We start from the raw sequence: 21,278 nt of genomic DNA, 5'->3' as shown, positions 1-21,278 counted from the left end.
GGGGCTAGGGATAGAGAAGGTAGGATTTCAGTCTCATGGAATCAACATTCTAGAATAGGGAGACAGAAAACAAAGAAATAAATAACAAATAAATTCAGACGATGATAATAGAAAAACATAAGAGAAGCTAAGAGGAGAGAAACCTTGGGAGGAGAGAGGCTGGTCAGTGAAGACATTTTTAGGAAGTGAAGCTTGAGCTGAGAATGGCAGAGGCCAAATGAAGACTAAGGATGAAGCCTAGAGGCAGAAGAATAAATTGGCTATGGCTATGGATAAGGCACATAAAAAAAGGTCAGGGTGGCAGGGCAAGTGACTGCAACTGGAGAATGGTAGGACATGAAATGGAGAAGAATCCAGAAGCCAGATCTACCATTGTTTGCCATGGAAAGGAGCTTGGATTTTACTTTCAAGTCTATAGGAAATCACTGATGTTTAATTCAAGGTTTTATTTATTTGAGTTTTAATGGGGAGTACTACAAGATATGAATTATGTTAAATATATACATACAAAGGCAAAAAACAAACAAGAAAAGTTAGTCTTGGTTTCATGTATGGGGGCCAGAGTGGAAGCAAGCATACCAGTTAGGAAGTGATCGCAGGTACCGATTAAGAAATGATGATGTGGACCACAGTTCTAGTAGCAGAGAAGGAAAGAAGTCGTCAAATCTTAGGAAGCCTTACCTATGTCTTTAGGTCAGACTGAAGCCTCCTGCATAGCATCCTGGCATCCTCATATCTTAGCACCTGCCATATTACGTAGAACTAATTTATTTATGTATCTGTCTGTCTCTTCCATTTGCTTACAAACTCCTCATGAGCAGAGGCCACAATTTATGGCACATAGTGGGCATGTGCTGAACTGAACAACTTATATGGCTGAACTGAACAACTTATATGGCTTTTCTGTGCTCATCCATTTTGTTTCTAGTTTAATATAATGACATTACAACTATATTAAATCTGATTCTGCTATATTATGGTTGACACCATTAATAATAAGTTTTTTTTTTTATTACCTCTACCTTGGTTGCTTTGTTACCATGCTTGAATATTCTGGCATAAAAGAAATTATGAATTGAGCTAGAAGATAACTGAATTATGAAGGAACAGTTACATGAAGATTAAATAAGATTCTGCTTCCTGACTACATGGGGTATCTACAGGGTATCTTTCAATATGCACTGGAGCTATGATATTCTCCAAATAAGTAAAATATTTAATATCAAAATATTTTATTAGCTACTATAAGAATTTTTAATGTATAAATTTTAAAGCATAAATATGAAAACATATACAAAATACATATGAAATACATATATAAGAAATATATATGAAATATACATATGTATGAAATACATACATATATATGAAATAAACAAAGTCAAGTTTAAGGTTCAGTTTATATTGTACATTAATCTACACACAGACTTGTTCATTCTCTTTGAATACCCAGTAAAATACTTTCTCCTTTTATAAGGAACTCAGAACCTCAAAGACCTTCAAGTAAATGAGGTATCTTCCAATAAAATGAAACCTCCTATCAACTGTAAACAACTTTCAGACAACCTGCTTGGAGGGTTGATATTAAAACTACAACTTTATCTTGAATCAGAAAATCAAAGAGCATGCTATGTCATTGACTCATCACTCAGATCGTGACAGTTTCCAGATAGTAAAAACAGTGCCTCAGTGAGGGGGACAAGGACCAGCCAGAAATATAGTAACTGGCAGAGAACAGAGACAACAATTACCCCTCAGTGAGTCTTTCCCCACTGCTCCAGGAAGAAGCACAAAATATGTACTACTGCAAAATCATATTTTACTAGGCTAGGAAAAACCCTTATCACAGGTGATTATTTCATGTAGGCAGGAGCACTTTCTTCTACACTTTCTTCTGTAGCACCACATTAAGTTCAAGGGACAGTGTGGAAAAGAAAAAGGCTAGTGAATCTCAGTCCTACTTTTTGCTATTAACTTAAGAGTGCCATTTCTTACAGTAGGTATAGTAATATGGACCTAGACAAAGTTACTGGGAAGATTAATATGATAGTGGCATGGACCCATGAGAATACCTAGAATCAAGTAGGCGCTCCACTGAGGCTAGCTCCTATTTTCCCTTCTGGGTCCTGCTTTTCCATTTCTTTCTTCTTCTTCTTTTTTTTTTTTTTTTTTTAAAGATTTTATTTATTCATTTGACAGGTCACAAGCAGGCACAGAGGCAGGCAGAGAGAGAGGAAGGGAAGAAGGCTCCCCTGCTGAGCAGAGAGCCCAACATGGGGCTCAATCCCAGGACCCTGAGATCATGACCTGATCTCATGAGCTGAAGGCAGAGGCTTTAACCCACTGAGCCACCCAGGCACCCCTTGCATTTCTTTTTTAAATCACTTATGACTTTCACTGTACTGGAATTATATGTTTTGTTAAACTAGGTTAAAAAAATCATATGTTAAGCTCTCTTTATTCTTAAACCTAGATATCAAATAATTTAGTAAGTCAGAGGAGGAAGGAGCCTCAAAGGTTTGCTATTAATTGCCATGGTCCTGCTGCTTTCTTCCTCTCCGAACAGCTGGCATTTGAATCTGGGTGACTGCAGAACAATCAGGTGATGTACATCAAGGTTGGTTATCTTACAAATGAATGCCCTTAATTACCCAGTTGACTCAATGAGGCGGAGTACAAAATTCTTCCCTTTTGCTGGCAAAGCTATTTACAGACATGTCTTTCCAGTAGCAGCTCAATATAAAGACAACACTTTGGAGGTCATCTCTTCCACCTTCCCCATTTTATAGATAGATAAACTGAGGCTTAGATAAAGAGAGGACTTGCCAAAGGTCATTAATAGAAGAATCCAGATCAGAACACAGATACCCTGATTTCTAATCCAGTATTACCTCTAGCATGTGAGACTGCTCCTGATCAGTAGCGATGGTAGCAGCATATTATTAAAAATAGTGTTGGAGCACCTGGGTGGCTCAGTGGGTTAAGCCTCTGCCTTCGGCTCAGGTCATGAACCCAGAGTCCTAAGATCTAGCCCTGCATCGGGCTCAATGCTCAGCAGGGAGCCTGCTTCCCTTCCTCTTTCTCTGCCTGCCTCTCTGCCTACTTGTGATCTCTGTCAAAGAAATAAATAAAATCTTTAAAAAAATATATAAAAAATAAAAAGTGTTAATGCTCACTCTACCATTAATACTAATGCTATAGTTTGTTGATCTCTTACTATATTCCAGGATAAATGCACATTACATACAATCTTTATGATATGCACTAGTAAAGCAATTATGATGCCTGATGCTTTCATCTTCAGAAGCTTGAATCACTATTTCTTTTCTTTTTGCTGAGATTATATGACTTGTATGATTTATTATGCCTCAAATAAGGCAAGAGGCTTACAAAATATCAAACTGGAGTCAAAGACTGTATGTTTACTGAATATACAGTAGCTTTGCTTCATGGATATATAACAGAATATGGTTATGCAAGGGAACATTTCTACCAACAAGTGGCATATTGATGATTAAGTGCAACCTGATATAAGTGCAACCTGATCAATTGTTCAAAACTTATTCTGCCAAAAAAAATCTAATGCCAAAACCTGTGGTGTGCTTCTTATATGTTTACCCTAAAATGAAGCCATTAGTCAACAAATACCACTCAAAATCAGTTTAATTACTCATTCTTTTTTTTTTTTAATTTAAATTCAATTAATTAACATAGTGTATTATTAGTTGTAAAGGTAGAGTTCAGTGTGAATCATTATTTCTGATACCCTCCTCGCTCTCTCAAAAGAGGATGAAACCAACACAAAAACTGCATATATGCAGTATGTAACCACCTCTAATGATCTACTCCACCATGAAGATGGAAAAGGATAATCACATCGACCAAGTAGATAACTTGCAACTTGACCATTGGAGTGAGCCTTCTTTTCCATGACTTCTCATGAGCTAAGTCATGAAAAAGAACGGTCTTCTGACTGAAGCATTATTTCTTTTTTCCTCCGAAGTCTGCCATATAGTGAAAAATCTCACAAACCATAACATGGATAAATGCTGGCCTGTCAGGCCCTGATCATCAAATCAGCCTCTTCATGATATCATGTTAGGTAGTGTGATAGGCAAAGAAAGTAACATCACCTCAACCCTTTCTGCTTTTTCTTCTTTCTACCCAATAGTCCCAAAACTCTTTACATGAGCAGAACTGGATAGGACAGACATCTGTTTTCCTTTCTTACACACTTTTGAATTTTCTTTCATTTCACTGGTATTTGTAGTTTAAGTTTACCTATACATAAGAACATTCTTTTCTTGCTTGAAATCACGAGACTTCTGAAGTTTTGCTACTTTTTTTTTTTTTTTTTAATTTCTGTGGGAGGGTTCTCTCCTTTCCTTCTTTATGACCTCTTTATCATGTTTCTTTTACTTACTTACCTTTTTTTTTTTTTTTTTTTTTAATAGGCTCCATGCCCAGTGTGGAGCCCAAAGTGGGGCTTGAACTCTAGATCCTGAGATCAAACCCGGAGAACCAAGATTAAAAGCCGGACACTCAACCAACTGAGCTACCCAGGGGCCCTACTTCATCATTTGTCATAACAAAAGTTCCCTTATACTCTTACCCCTTCTTTTATATTTTTTCTGAAATGTTCTTCTGTCAATTTTATTTGCCTTTATTTACATTTCAGATATACCACACTGGACATAAAAGATAGGCTCTTGAAATGTTGTATGTAAACAAACTACCTTGAAAATGCATTAATTTTATCCCATCCCCACCCTCAAATCATTTGTAGTGTGAATTATCTTATAAACTAAACAAGCATTCCCACAAGAGAACTACAAAAAAGAAACAAAGAAAGGAGAAACAAGACATGGATGGAGTCTTGAAGAAACAAGGAACTTTCAAATCAACTTGTGTTATTTGTTATGTTTCTTTTTTTCTTTCTTGGATTAGCTCCAAAAGCTGACAATTTTCACAGCACTTGTTCAATTAAGTTTTAACAATCCAACCTTCTCTATTTTCACTCTCTGCATTCTTCTAGAGCTAGAAATAAAATAAGCCATTTACTTTTGGGAAGGATGATATACTGAAAAGAGCACAGTATCTTAGAGTCTGAGGAAATAAATGCCATCCTGGTTCCTCCACTTTTTCTGTGTTACCATCACAGTTAACTTCACACTTCAAAGCCTCTTTTCCTTGTTTGAAAAATGGCAATTAACCTTTATCAAGAAAAATAAATCTCTTTCACTAAAATTTTCTTCCTTGGTTTATTGGAAGGGTCTCCTTCCATCGTGAAGTCTCTATTTGTGGACAAGGGCATGAGGTAGGAGGTTTATCTTGCATCTTGGGTATTATGAAATCCTGGCAAGTTTTGCATTACCTTGTAGCATCAATCACCTAGTCTTTATAAAGTGCTAGAAGACGTCAAAAATATTAAAGCACATTACAATTACTTTGTTTTGGAAATTTTCTAGGAATTTCACAACTGACGATAATTGGAGGCATACCGACAGGAGGTGTGGTGAGCTAAGACTAGTGATCATCATACCACAATTGTCCTCAAGATTTCTTATATAAATGAATTCAGCTGAAGTCTCAATACCAATAACCCCATGGTTCAACATCTCTGCCTGGTGTTTTACTCAATGTTTACCTCTTCCTCTGCATACCATATAAAAGAGATGTAAATTAAGATTCTATTCTTAATCATCTTTTATAGGCATTTACTTAGCCATTTAACACAATGCAGAGCATATAATTGAGTTGTTAATATTTGATCATCTGCCACACAAAGTAAATATTGGTATCTCAATTCTAAAGATGAGGAACTCTACAAGTTGACCAAGACAATACAAAGAAACCAGAAGCAAATTCAGAATTAGGTAAATTAGAATCACCTACCATACTTGAGTTTCCTTATCTGTAAAATGAGAATAAAAATAACACCTTCCTCACCGAATTATTGTGAGGGTTAAATAAGAAGCTCTTATTATAGTGCCTGGTATATAATAAGAGCTCAGTAAATATTATTATCTGCTATTCTTATGGTACGAAAAAGGGTGTTATCACTTACTTTTCACTTATTTTTCAAGGACAGGCTTGTTTTTTGACCCCTCTCTTTACCTACTTTTCTTTACCTGAAGATTAATTTGATCAAAACTAGGTCCTATAACTCCCTTATAATAGGTGAATTTATGCCACCTATCATCTTTGACGTACTAAGTGTTCTCATAATTATTGTCTTCCCAAACACTTTTAACATCTTGAGGACAAGGATTGCATCTTACATTTCTTTATATTCACTACAGTGACCAGCACAATGTCTTGAACATAATAGCTATTCAATACGTTTGTATTTAAAAAAAAATATTATTGTTACCATTAGCAAAGATCACCACGATTCCAAGAGCAAAAAGGACTGGACAAGCCTTCTTTGGAATTTGGCTTACATTTTTATGTTGGTCTGCACAAATTTAGGTGTAGAAGTTGAGAACAGTGTTGAATGTTATTGCAAAGTTGACATATAACCAGAAAATAAAGCAGGTATAGTAATAAAAACATAAGTTCATGCTTGAGAAATGACATGCAACATCTATAGAGAAGATTCTTCTCCCATAAAAAAAATCTTTCATATGTATTAGAATTTTTTTCACCCTAGAACTCATTCTCACACAGGATTCAGAGCTTGCCAAAATTTGGAAACTGACCATCCTATGTAATCATCATGGTATTTCAAGAAACAAGACACATCAAAAAGGCATGTTGCAGACTCTTACAGAGCTTTTCATGCCTAACAAAATGCTGGTAATGATTGAGGATTTTTACATTACCAGAACTCTTAGTCACTAAAGTCCTTTTGATTATACATTGGACAGAGAAATAGGGCACTGTACCATTTCTAGTCAATGAGAAATGAGAATATAATGTTTGTCCAAGTGGAAGTGGATATAATGTTATCAGCCAGAGGAGCAAAGGCAAGAAGCAGAGAGTCTGGAGCCAGAAACCTGTAACTTACCATCTCTGTGAAAGTTCCCACATCTGTAAAATGAGAATATTAATAACAACTTCCCAGTTTTTTAAAGGATTATGCACGTTAACAATATATACCCAAAGGCCAGGTACATAGTAGTGGTTCAACAAAGACTTTTATCCACATAGGATATACAGATAAGGGATTATAACAATTATTCTGAGTTAAGGGATAAAGACTGATTTTGTCCTGTTCTCTAGATATACCTGGGAACAGCCTTTTTGCATGCTTCTGGGTTGCTATATTTAAAGGCAGTCTTTTTTTTTTATTTTTTTTATTTTTTTTTTTAAGATTTTATTTATTTATTTGCCAGAGCGAGAGCGAGTATAGGCAGACAGAGTGGAAGGCAGAGTCAGAGGGAGAAGCAGGCTCCCTGCGGAGCAAGGAGCCCGATGCGGGACTCGATCCCACGACGCTGGGATCATGACCTGAGCCGAAGGCAGCTGCTTAACCAACTGAGCCACCCAGGCGTCCCTGGGTTGCTATATTTAAGATGTCCATCTAACCACGCACTTAATTTCTTACAAAGTTTATATTTAGTGCCCCTAAACCAAGTGAGAAGGGCCTTCTTAAAGGCATTTTACAGATGAAAAAATGGAGTCCGGCCAGGGGCTAGCCAGGCAGCTTGTCCCAGAACATCTACTAGTAACTAACTGGCCAGGTAGGGACTCTGGGTCTGTCTACAGAGGCCACAGGAAAGTGCTGCCCATAATGGGGCTTTACACTCCTCCCGCAAGACTAAGACTCCTCAATATCCTAGTCGGAGAAGGTTTATTTTCTAGGCCGAGTCACGCCTGCGGGCGTGGACCAATACCGGACCGGAGTGGTGCCCTCAGCCCTCTCCCAGACGCCAGCCCTCCCTGTCCGACGCACCCACCATCTGTGTCCTGCCCCAGGGAGAGCCCGGGAGGCTCAGTCTGAGCGCCCCCTCCCCTCCAATCGGCCGAACTCCAACCTTGACCTTCATGGGCACATCAACACTCAGGGAGTGAGCACCTCCATGAGGAGAGAGCCCCGGCCTAGCCTCCCGGGAGGACCGAGGTACAGACGCCCCAGGCATTTCGACGCCCCGCTAGATCCGGATCCGGAGGTCTCCGGTGCCCCCACCCCACTCGAGCCACTGGTCACTCACCGCGCGTCGCGGGTGTGCGGGCGGCGGCTCAGGCCGGCGCGCTCCCGGCGCTCCCGGCGCTCCCGGCGCTCTCCGCGCACGTGTCGCGCTAGCCCCCGGCGCTGCGAGCTTCCCGCCGCCAGCGCGCGCCCTCGGGCCGCGGAGTCCGCGGCGCGCGGCTGGTAGACCCCGAGGGTGGGCGCGGCGGCGCCAGGGCTCGCGGATGTGGTGGCGAGCGAGGAAAGCGGTCGCAAGTTTCAGCGGCCGGACGCTGGGCCCCGCCGGCGCCTGCGGTTTCCACACCGCCCTCCCAGCGGGCCGGGGCCGCGGGCCGGTCCTGCCACGGGTGGGCTCCCAGCGCCGCCTTGAGCAAGGTAATTATCGCTCCGCACCTGCCTTCCCCCTACACAAAATGCGGGCAGTCAAGTCTTCGCGTACGATTGAGCGAGAACTGACTGAATTAGTGCGGGCGATTCTGTGCAGGGTATGACACGCACGACAAAACCATGTTCTCGGCTTGCACAGCCACGGAGGAGCCACTTTGCTGACGCTTATTAGAGTGAAAACTTTCCTCAGAGAGGTTCTTCCTCTGCGCGCTCCGGGCTGCCCGCTCTCTCCACACGCAGGTGCCAGACTCTCCCCCGTGGGCCCCGCGAAAATACTAGCGCTTTTATTTGGGGTCAGCTATCTAAAAAACGAAGAAATGAACATTCGATAGCTGGCATGACACCGACCCTTAAGGGTCCCACCTTCGAGGTGTTGTTTCAGGGTTCTTAGGGAAGAGGGAAAGCTGCACAAAATGCAGAGGGGATGACCAAAATGCAGAAGGGCAGTGCCCTTCACTTATGACAGTATTTACTGAATCCAGGAATTCAACTATACGACATATAATTTTTTTTTTTTTTTTAATGTAGCGGTAAGAAATAAGAACTGTCACATAGACTACGACACACCGGTTCTTATCACTTAATAGACTTTCGATTAAAATGTTATTGAAATGTCCCTTTTAGACTTATTTAGAAATATATGTTTATTATCCAACACTCCTGTTCATTCATAAAAGGAAATAGCAGAATAAATTGATTAAAATATTCTTCAGATAAATTCACATTAAGTCCAACACCGATGATTATTTTTTTATTTCACCCAGCATTATCCTCAGTGACATAAGTGGTTTTTTTTTGTTTGTTTTGTTTTGTTTTGTTTTTGTTTTTAAATAAGGCAGCATCCCACTGTTGAGTCTGGGGGATTCTTCCAATCCACTAAAACCAACCCAAGTTTGCTGAGCATCTGCAGAGCCAACCACATCTCTGTACTGTTTGGGCAGAAGACAAAAGACTCTCAATTTTGGGATAAGTTAAATACCAAAAAATGTGCTTTTTAGAATCAACAATGTACACTAGATTACTTTTAGGAGATGGTGACGTATTGTAGTTTACACACTTTGGCAGTTTGACTCCATAAATAATTTGATAAAAATTAAAACTTTAAGTTGTAGAATCTTAACATTACTGGTGAATGATTGTGAAAATCATTTGCAAGAAAGTCAAAGAGTTATCTTGTTAAAACTGAGTTATTTTTTATGCTATTTATCTTTTGCACCAAAAAAACCCCAAACAAATATTGTGCTCGCTTTGGCAGCACATATACAAAAAAGGCAAATATTCTAAATTTGCTGAACTTTTCTGTAATGTTATGCATCTCTCAGTAGTATGTTACCGAATAGATTTTTCTGGAAAAAAATAATCACTATCCCTTCAGGGTAAAAATAATATTTAAACACTGAGTGAGAAGGTGCTATGAAGAGAACATTCGAAAACAAATATCTCAAAATGTTACCATTATAGGGTGTGTGGGGTAGAGGGCTGGTAAAATTGTTTGTCACCTACAAAAAAGAACACTTAAAAAACCTTGGAAACAATTTGCTATCGTTTTTCAATTTTTCAGTTGAGTAGCTCAGCAAATTTTAAACCCATTTGTTTAAAAAAATACGAAAATACAGCAGTTTCTGGAAAACAACTAATCAGTAACAGACAAAATTATGATAACAAAACGTTAATAATAAGCTTGTATAATTCAAGAATAGCATTATTTTTTCAATTTTTTTAGTAAAAAGAAAGGCTTTTGTTTGGTTAATAAATTATTCCAAAATGTATTTTACTCCTTATCTCATATTAAAGTTTAATTTATATTTTGTGTACATTTTACTACATATATTAAGTATATATTTGTAACACATATTTATTAATGTATATATAAAATTTATAAGGAAGCAAAAAAACAGCTAAATGTATATTGCAATGTATTCTCAATTTGTTTTTTCCTTTAGGAGTGCACAATCTAGGGGCATCTGGGTGACTCAGTCAGTTAAGCGTCTGCCTTTGGCTCAGGTCATGATTCCTTGGTCCTAGGACTGTGTCTCATGTTGGGCTCCTTGCTCAGTGGGAAGCCTGCTTCTCTCTCACTCCCTCTGCTTGTCTTCTCTCCCTCCCCCTCTCTCTCTGTCAAATAAATAAAATCTTAAAAAAAAGAAAAGAAAAGAAAAGAAATGCACAATCTAAAACATTCTAATTGCAGCATATTATAAAATTGCTAAGTCAGATACAGGATGGTGTCCCAAATGCACCTGAGCCATTTTCTTTAAGAGAATGAATGAACATGTTGGAGAAAGGACTTGAATCTGATGGTTAAGCAAACAAAACACATTATAAAAATACAATAAGATGCAGGCAACAATGATGGCCTTCATTATTTTCTTCTTTTCCCTAGATGCAAATAAGCAAGATGACCAATCTTACATAAATATTATTAGAGAAGTTATCATCTAAGTCGATCAGTATATCATTCAATTAGGGTTAAATATTGAGAGAAGACTTGTGTTAATAGTTTCTGGTAACAGTAGTTCTATCCTCCTTCATGTTCTTTCCCTGTGTTGTAAGCTCCATGAGCACAAGGACCACATCTGTCTTGCTTAGTCTTTTATGTCCAGCACCTGGCACAATGAGTGGCACATGACTGGTGTTCAACAAATGTTTATTGAGCTGAATTTACTTGTTCTAGAGAGATCTCATTCTCTTTGGTCAACCAAATCTATAGGTGGTATTGAATCTTCAAAACTTTCAAGTTAAAAGAAAAGTAGTTGGAAAATTATATGTAGCTTTTCTTAGAATCCAGTGACCTTCCATATGGAATCTAGCCATCTTTTTTTTTTAACTGTTCTTTATTTGATAGACTGTAAAGGCCTTTATATTTTCTTCCTTCCTTTCTCTCCTTCTTCTTCTTCTTTTTTTTTTTTTTTTTACTATCAGGGAGTTTCCCTCATAAATGCATGTCTAGTATCAGGGGCTAACTGTGTAGTTAGAAAAAAAAAATCTTGCTTTTGAGATTCTGAGAATAAGCCCTAAATAGTGGAGAAAACCTAATGAGGCAAGAGCCTAACATGCAAGCCAAAATATCAACCTAGTATGATTATTAAGTCTACGGGTGTGAAATGACCTTCTGTAAAGCTGTAGCTAGATGTTTTGCAAATCAAAAGCTCAATTAAGTGAATAACCACAGTGACAATGACAAAGACTTTTCTAGGAAATACTAGTTCAGTTTCTATTTCTGCTACTTTTCCATTCCTTTACGTCTATTTTGTTTCATTGTTGATACCAAAATTTCTAAAAATACTAACTCACACAGTGCTATGACAATTGTGTGTCATTTGTCAGAATAAATACTAAGAGATGGTTGCCAACAGTGATTTAGGGCATCAGACAAATGCTGGCACCTGTTAAACTTGGTAAGAAAGTTTGACATATATCTTAACCTTTTACTTTAATAAGGAGATAAGAATCTAAGGTTAATTATTCACCCTTGCTGCTTCACTTTGCAAAATTTCATTTCTGAAAGTTTTCACTTAATTATTCATCTATCCAAAATGTTACACTTATAGGGATACCAATATAGCTCCTAAACATATTTGTAGTATCATATGTTGAAAGGCTTAAATAAAATACTGTAGTTCAAGATTCTTAGATTATTAGTAATCCCCAAAGATTCTTAAAATGCAGAGTTTTAGGAAGCACAGATGTTTACAGATGAACAAACTACATGGAAAATGCCATCTCTTGGAAAAAAGTGAAGTGTATTCAAGAGATTTCAAGATTGCCATAGGCTTTAGTAAATGAAAATAAGGTTAAGGAGTAAAGTAAGACATGAGGCAAATTTAAAGCCCTGACAACCACAGGGTCCCACCCAATATAAACTTGATTCACAGTCTGACTCTGCTATTCTCAACAGCTAAATCTAAGAGACACAGGAGTTATAGGATCCATGGATTTCATTATATAATGGCTTATATCCCTGTCATCAGAGGCAGAACTTTGGTGGCCCAAGAGAAAGTGTTTTCTAGATTCTTATGAAGACGAGAGTGTTTCACATAAAGGACAAATTTCTCACAAATATTCCTATACAAAACCACACGTTTCCTTTAGTTAGTTAGTTAGTTAGTTATAGAGCTTCTCAATGAAAGCCTAACAAAGAACACTCTGAAACATGGATGCTTGGTGTACATTAACATTCTAGTCTGTATTTCATTACTTGAGGCTCCAAATAGGCCTTTGCTCCATACTTAGTGAGCAGCGGTGGCTGCCTAGTGGGATTGGACTCCTTTGCTTGTAATCCCAAAACACATGTTACCTACACCCTACACCCCTTCCACAATGTAAAGCAGTGAAACAGAAACAGAGAATGTTCCCCTTTGGAATGAAGAAACATGTGAGATGCTGGATACCACTGGTCTGATCTGCTGGGCGATGTGTTAGGGTTTTTGATTTTGACCTATAGGATCTATGCTAAAACTGAACAGGAGGAATCTCAATTAAGACAAACACAATAAAGTAATAGCAAATTTTAATAATTTGTCATCTCTCCTCCAATCTCTTCTCCAAAAGTAATAGTTTTGTGAGACTCTTTCCACATTTTTCTTCATGCCTTTATAGGTGTATAAAAGCATGACAGGCTTCCTCCCACATTGAAACAAAAATTGAGCCGTGCTATTATTCACCTATCTGTCCATCTATCTTTGTTTTGTTTTTCTTTACCACATAGCATAAACCTCATTCCATAATATATACAATTGATCTAATTCTGTTTTCAAGAACTACAATTTCCATACTGTATATGTACTAAAATTTAGTTAACTATTCTCTTATTTATAAGTCTTCAGGGTTTGTTTGATTTTTACTTTTCCCCCACAAACAAAAGTTTAATATATTCACCAAAATAAAAATATTTTATGTATATACAGATATATGGACATTTTATGTGTTTGTAATAGAATAGATTCTGTTTGTAATAGAATTTTGTTTGTAATAGAATCTCACATATGTTTTGTTGAATCAAAGAATATGAGCTTTTTCACTTTAATGGATTATGCCAGATTTTTATCCCAGTTGTAGTAATTCACACTCCTACTAGCATATAACATTATCACTAACAGTGAATGTTATCTATCTTCTGTAATTTTTATTACTCTAACCGATGAGAAATGGTATCTCATTATTTTAAACTCTATATCCCTCACTACCAACATCTTTTTATATGTCTGTAGTTTTTACAAATAAGTATTATCAATTAATCTCAGTGTATCTTCAAATAGCATATAATTTAAGAACGTCACAATATACTTCTATCTTCATACCTCCCAAATATTTCACTGTACGTTTTACTTTCATAAATAATACAAACAAAACCCACAATACATTGTTACTACTTTTGTTTTAACTATTTATCTTTTAAAAAGAAATTTAAAAATAGAAAACAAAATTTTTTTTTCCCACATAACTATGATTACCAGCACCATTCTTTTTTTTTTTTGTATAAATCAAAGTTTCCATGAGTTATCATTTCACTTCTAAAGAAATTCCTTCAACATTTCCTATAGTGCAGATATATTAGTGACAAATTTTCTCAGTTTTTGTCTAAAAATGTTTTTCTTCCACCTTCATTTCTGAAGAAATTTTTTAGTGTATGTAAAATGACAGGTTTCTTTTTCTCAGCACATTGAAGATATTCCACAGTCTTCTGGCTTGCATTGTTTCTGATGAGAAGTCTGTGGAATACTCATCTTGTTTTGTTGTATGTAATATCTTTCTTTTTCTCAACCCCTTCGATATCTTCTTTCACTGATTTTCAGTATTATATTTTGATGTGTTCCTGTGTGGTCTCCTTGGGGTTTATTCTGCTTAGTGTTTGTTGAGCTTGTTAGATCTATGGGTTTTCTTGTTTGTTTGCTTCGTTGGTTAGTATTTTCAGTTTTTCCTGACTTTGGAAAATTTTTCAGACATTCTTTCTTTTTTTAAATTTTATTACCATATAATGTATTATTTGCTTCGGGGGTACAGGTCTCTGAATCATCATTCTTATAGCACTCACTGTAGCACATACCCTCCCCAATGTCTATAACCCAGCCACCCCATTCTTCCCACCTCCCTCCTTTCCAGCAACCCTCAATTTCCTGAGATGAAGAGTCTTTTATGGTTTGTCCCCCTTCCTGGTCCCATCTCATTTCATTTGTTCCCTCCCACCCCCCCGCCCACGACCCCCTACCCTGCCTCTTAAAGTCCTCATATCAGTGAGATTGTATGGTGATTGTCTTTCTCTGATTGACTTATTTTGCTTAGTATAATACACTCTAGTTCCATCCATGTTGCTGCAAATGGCAAGATTTTGGCGTGGGGGTTTGATGGCTGCATCATATTCCATTGTATGTATACACATCATCTTCTTTATCGAATTATCTGTTGATAGACATCTAGGCTTTTTCCATAGTCTGGCTATTGTAGACATTGCTGCTATAAACATTTAGGTACATGTGCCTCTTTGGAGCACTACATTTATATCTTTGGAGTAAATGCCTAGTGTGCATGCAATAGCTGGGTCATAGGGTAGCTCTATTTTCAACTTTTTGAGGAACCTTCATGCAGTTTCCCAGAGTGGCTGCACCAGCTTGCATTCCCACCAACAGCAGAGGAGGGTTCCCCTTTCTCCACATCCTCACCAACATCTGTTGTTTCCTGACTTGTTAATTTTAGCCATTCTGACTGGTGTGAGGTGGTATCTGACTGAGGTTTTGATTAGTATTTTCCTGGTGCCAAGTGATGTTGAACACTTTTTCATGTGTCTGTGAACCATTTGGAGGTCTTCTTTGCAGAAATGCCTGTTCATGTCTTCTGCCCACTTCTTGATTGGATTGTTTGTTCTTTGGGTGTTAAATTTGATAAGTTCTTTATAGATTTTGGATACAAGCCCTTTATCTGATATGTTGTTTGCAAATATCTTCTCCCATTCTGTTGGTTGTCTTTTGGTTTTGTTGACTGTTTCCTATGCTGTACAAAAGCTTTTGATCTTGATGATATCCCAATTGTTCATTTTTGCCCTTGCTTCTCTCTTTGCCCTTGTTTTTAGGAAGAAGTTGCTGCAGGCTGAGGTCGAAGAGGTTACTGTCTGTGTTCTTTCAAGGATTTTGGTGGACTCCTCTCTCACATTGAGGACTTTCATCCATTTGGAATCTATTTTTGTGTGTGGTATAAGGAAATGGTCCAGTTTCATTCTTCTGCATGGTACTGTCCAATTTTCTCAACACCATTTGTTGAAGAAACTGTCATTTTTCCATTGGACATTCTTTCCTGCTTTGTTAAAGATCAATTGACCATAGAGCTGAGAATCTATTTCTGGGCTTTCTATTCTGTTCCATTGATCTATGTGTCTGTTTTTGTGCCAGTACCATACTGTCTTGATGATGACAGCTTTGTAATAGAGCTTGAAGTCTGGAATTGTGATGCCACCAACTTTGCCTTTCTTTTTCAACATTTCTCTGGCTATTTTGGGTCTTTTCTGGTTCCAAAAAAATTTTAGGATTATTTGTTCTATTTATTTGAAGAAAATGGATGGTATTTTGATAAGATTGCATTAAATGTGTAGATTGATTTAGGGAGCATAGACATTTTCACAATATTTGTTCTTCCAATCCATGAGCATGGAACATTTTTCCATTTCTTTTATGAGTACTTTATAGTTTTCTGAGTACACATTCTTTGCCTCTTTGGTTAGGTTTATTCTTAGGTATCTTATGGATTTGGGTGCAATTGTAAATGGGATCAACTCCTTAATTTCTCTTTCTTCTGTCTTGCTGTTGGTGTATAGAGATGCAACTGATTTCTGTGCATTGATTTTATATCCTGACACTTTCCTGAATTCCTATATGAGTTCTGGAAGTTTTAGAGTGGAGTCCTTTGGGTTTTCCATATAAAGTATCATATCATCTGCAATGAGTGAGCGTTTGACTTCTTCTTTGCCAATTCACATGCAATTTTTTTCTTTCTTTCTTTCTTTCTTTCTTCTTTTTTTTTTTTTTTTGGTCTGATTGCTGAGGCTAGAACTTCTAGTACTATGTTGAATAGCAGTGGAGATAGTGACAGCCCTGCTGTGTTCCTGACCTTATGGGGAAAGGTCTCAGTTTTTCCCCATTGAGAATGGTTTTGCTGTAGGTTTTTCATAGATGGCTTTGATGATATTGAGGTATGTACCCTCTATGCCTACACTGTGAAGAGTTTTGATCAGGAAAGGATGCTGTACTTTGTCAAATGCTATTTCAGCATATTGAGAGTATCATATGGTTCTTGTTCTTTCATTTATTAATATATTGTATCACATTGATTGATTTGCAGATGTTAAACCAACCTTGTAGCCCAGGAACAAATCCCACTTGGTTTTGGTGAATAATCCTTTCAATGTACTGTTGGATCCTATTGGCTAGTATTTTGGTGAGAATTTTTGCATTCATGTTCATCAAGGATATTGGTCTGTAATTCTCCTTTTTGATGTTTTTTTCTGGTTTTGGGATCATGGTAATGCTGGCCTCATAAAATGAGTTTGGAAATTTTCCTTCCATTTCTGTTTTCTGGAACAGTTTCAGGAGAATAGGTATTAATTTTTCTTTAAATGTTGGTAGAATTCCCTGGGAAGCCATCTGGCCCTGGGCTCTTATTTTTGTGAGATTTTTCATGACTGCTTCAATCTCCTTACTGGTTATGGGTGTGCTCAGGTTTTCTATTTCTTCCTGGTTCTGTTTTGGTAGTTTATATGTCTCTAGGAATGCATCCATTTCTTCCAGAGTGTCAAATTTGATGGTGTATAGTTGCTCATAATATGTTCTTATAATTGTTTGTATTTCTTTGGGGCTGGTTGTGATGTCTCCTCTTTCATTCATGATTTTATTTATTTGGATCCTTTCTCCTTTCTTTTTGATAAGTCTGGCCAGGGGCTTATCAATCTTATTAATTCTTTCAAAGAACCAGCTTCTAGTTTCGTTGATTTGTTCTACTTTTCTTTTGGTTTCTACTTCATTGATTTTTGCTCTGATCTTTAGATTTCTCATCTCCTGCTGGGTTTAGACTTTCTTTTTGCTGTTCTTTCTCCAGCTCCTTTAGGTGTAAGGTTAGGTTGTGTACTTGAAACCTTTCTTGTTTCTTAAGAAGGGCTGGTATTGCTATGTATATTTCCCTCAGGACCGCCTTTGCTGTGTCCCATAGATTTTGAATAGTTGTGTTTTCATTTTCATTTGTTTCCATGAATTTTTTCAATTCTTCTTTAATTTGCTTTGGGATGGAATGTTCTGAATATATCTGTGATGTCCATCTGGTCCAGTGTGTCATTTAAGGCCTTTATTTCCTTGTTGATCTTTTGCTTAGATGATCTGTCCATTTCAGTAGGGGGTGGATGTTAAAGTTCCCTAATGTTATTGTCAATGTGTTTCTTTGATTTTGTTATTAATTGGTTTGTATAATTGGCCACTCCCATATTAGGAGTATAGATACTTAAAATTGTTAGATCTTCTTGTTGGACAGACCCTTTATGTTTGGTATAGTATCCTTCCTCATCTCTTGTTATAGTCTTTGGCTTAAAATCTAATTTATCTGATATAAGGATTGCCACCCAAGCTTTCTTTTGATGTCCATTAGCATGGTAAATTGTTTTTCATCCCCTCACTTTAAATATGGAGGTCTCTTTGGGTCTAAAAGGTGTTTCTTGCAGACAGCATATCGATGGGTCTTGTTTTTTTTTTTTTTTTAATTCATTATGATACTCTATGTCTTTTGATTTGGGCATTTAGCCCATTTGCATTCAGGCTAACTATTGAGAGATATGAATTTAGTGTCATTGTATTGCCTGTAAGGTGACTGTTACTGTATATTATCTCTGTTCCTTTCTGGTCCGTTAGTTTTAGGCTCTCTCTTTGCTTAGAGGACCCCTTTCAAATTTCCTGTAGGGCTGGTTTGGTGTTAGCAAATTTTTTTAGTTTTTGTTTGTCCTGAAAGCTTTTTACCTCTCCTGTTTTCAATGAACAGCCTAGCTGGATATAGTATTCTTGGCTGCATATTTTTCTCATTTAGTGCTCTGAATATATCATGCCAATTCTTTCTAGCCTGCCAGGTCTCTGTGGATAGGTCTGTTGCCAACCTATATTTCTACCATTTTAGGTTACAGACCTCTTGTCCCAAGCTGCTTTCAGGATTTTCTTTTTGTCACTGAGAGTTGTAGGTTTTACTTAGATGATGGGGTGTGGACCTATTTTTATTGATTTTGAGGGGGATTCTCTGTGCCTTCTGCATTTTGATGCTTGTTTCCTTTGTCAAATTAAGGAAATTCTCTTTTATAATTTGCTTCAATATACCTTCTGCCCCTCTCTCTCTTCTTCTTCTGGGATCCCAATTATTCTAGTATTGTTTTGTCTTATGGTGTCACCTATCTCTTGAATTTTCCCCTTGTGGTACAGTAGTTGTTTGTCTCTCTTTTGCTGAGCTTCTTTATTTTGTCATTTGGTCTTCTATATCACTAATTCTCTCTTCTGCCTCATTTATTTTAGCAGTAAGAGCCTCCATTTTTTATTGCACCTCATTAATAGCTTTTGTGATTTCAGCTTTTAGATTTTAGTTATTTTATTTCTTCAGAAAGGGATTTTATTATTCCAGAAAGGGATTCTGTAGTTTCTTCCATGGTTTTTTCGAGCCCAGCTAGTACGCTGATAGTCATCATTCTGGACTCTAGTTCTGACATCTTACTAATGTCTGTATTGACTAGGTCCCTAGCCATTAATATTGCCTCTTGTTCTTTTTTTTTTTTTTTTTGAGTTGAGTTTTTCTGCCTTGCCATTTTATTCAGATAAGAATAGATGAATGAGAGAACAAAATACTAAAAGGGTAGCAACGACTCTAGAAAAATATACACTAACCAAATCAGAGGAGACCCAAAACCAGGAGGAGAAGAAAGGAGGTTAAAAATATTGTTGTGAGTGTGTGCACACGTGTGTGTGTGTAGTAGACTGGTGAATAGAAAAGAGCCACACCTGATTTTGGGTGTTTTTTTGTCTGTTAGAAGAGACTGCCTTCCAAAATTAAAAAAAAAGAAAAACATATATATAATATATTAAACATATATATATGTATATAATATATATATATATATATATATCACACAATGAAAGGATGGAATATGACCATAAAGATGAAAATTAAGACAGATTCTAAAAAAGGAACTGGTAAGATAAGAAGTTGATTGAAAAATCAAAGAAAGAAAAAAAAAGAGGAAAGAATGTGATCAGGCTGGAGACTAGAACAAAGCCATGCACTAGATTTAGGGCATATTTTGATCTGTTAGAAGGAACTGTATCCTGAAATTTTAAAGAAATTTTAAAAGAAATTTTAAAAAAAGTTATTGATAAGATAAAATAACAATGTTGAAATAGGAAAGAGGAAAAATTAAAAAAATAGAATAAGGAAAAAATAACACTTAAAATTTTAACTTTGAAAGACTAAAGAATCATGGGGAAAAAGCCATGAATTCTATGTGATGCATTGCCCTAGCTGTGGAGTTCTGCAGTTCTCATTGATTGGTGAACTTGGTCTTGGCTGGATGTTCTTGCTAATCTTCTGGGGATGGGACCTCTTGCAGTGATTCTCAAATGTCTTTGCCCAAGGCAGAATTGCACCACCCTTGGCAGGAACTAGGCTAAGTAATCTGCTCAGTTTTGCTCTCATAGGTTTGTTTCCTGAACACTTTCTTTACAGCTTTGGAGGACGAAAATGAAAATGGCAGCTTCCCAGTCTCTAGTCCCTGTAGGAGCTGAGAGCTCAGGGCTCCACTCCTCAGTGCACCCTCACAGAAGAGCAGTCAATCACTCCCATCTCCCTGGTCTCCAGCTGCACTCTGCTCACCCAGCCTGTGACTGAGCGTTTCTATCTCTGGTGCACAGCCCCATTTGGAGTCTCCAAACCCAGCAGTTTCCTGCAGTGTGCTCCTGTGTTTTTCCTTTCAGAGGTGGAAGGAGGGAATCTCCCTGGATCTGCCACTTTTGGGTTCCTGTTTGAAGAGCAGTGGCCCATCTGTGCCTCAGATCACAGTTTAAGGTAACCCCGAGCTGAGAGCCCCCTCCTTGGCTTCATCTCTGTAGCTGGCTTCCTTGCTCTGATACTTGGGACCTCTACCACACTCAGACACCCTGGTCTTTTTGTGACTCTGTGGGTCCTGAGACCACACTGTCCCTGTGAGGGCTCCACCCTCCACTTAGCCTGTGAAGTGACCTCCCTCAGTGGGGTAGACTTCTAAAATTTCCAATTTTGTGCTCTGCTGCTCTACTGCTTCTGGGTTCCTGCCCCTCTCCCAGTGGTCTATCTTCCTGTATATCGCCTCAGGTTCAGTTCTCTGCACGTCCTACCTTCCAGAAAGTGGTTGCTTTTCTGTTCCTAGCTTGCTGCTCTTCGTCTTTTCAATCTCCTGTTGACTTTGTAGGTGTTCAGAATGGTTTGATAACTATCTAGGTGAACACCTGGGACCTAATGATTTTTAGATCTCCTACTCCTTCACCATCTTGCTCCTACCCTCCAGACATTATTTCTTCAAATATGTCTTCTGTCCCCGCTCCTAGTTCCAATGACATAATTTTAGAATGCCTTATTTTGTTTCCTTAGGCTTTGTTGTTTTTTTCTTCCCAGCTTTTTCCCCTCTCTTTTCTTTAGTTTGGATAGTTTCTATTGCTGTGTCTTCAACTTTATTACTCTTTTATCTTCAGTGTCAAAGCTGTTAAATGCATCTAATTAG

The 21,278-nt window shown here is 37.6% G+C and overlaps 1 protein-coding gene across 10 annotated transcripts in view; it reads right to left on the bottom strand.

Annotated features, from left to right (window-relative positions):
* IL12RB2 (interleukin 12 receptor subunit beta 2) overlaps window positions 1–8,506 on the bottom strand; it is an 80,987-nt gene extending 72,481 nt beyond the window's left edge. For 4 of the 10 annotated variants that reach the window (XM_082686423.1, XM_082686420.1, XM_082686421.1 and 1 more), the window contains exon 1: window positions 8,157–8,294. The gene's annotated coding sequence lies outside the window, so the exon portion shown is untranslated. Of the gene's footprint in view, window positions 1–8,156 lie in introns of all 10 variants that reach the window. The other 6 variants (XM_082686416.1, XM_082686428.1, XM_082686424.1 and 3 more) reach the window with 5 other exon arrangements.
* Window positions 8,507–21,278: the final 12,772 nt, after the last annotated feature.

This window comes from Mustela nivalis, assembly GCF_964662115.1.
Source record: "Mustela nivalis genome assembly, chromosome: 10".
In the NCBI taxonomy this organism is placed as follows: Eukaryota; Metazoa; Chordata; class Mammalia; order Carnivora; family Mustelidae; genus Mustela; species Mustela nivalis.
The sequence above is the reverse complement of the archived record's forward strand: the minus strand, read 5'-3'. Positions and strand labels throughout refer to the sequence as shown.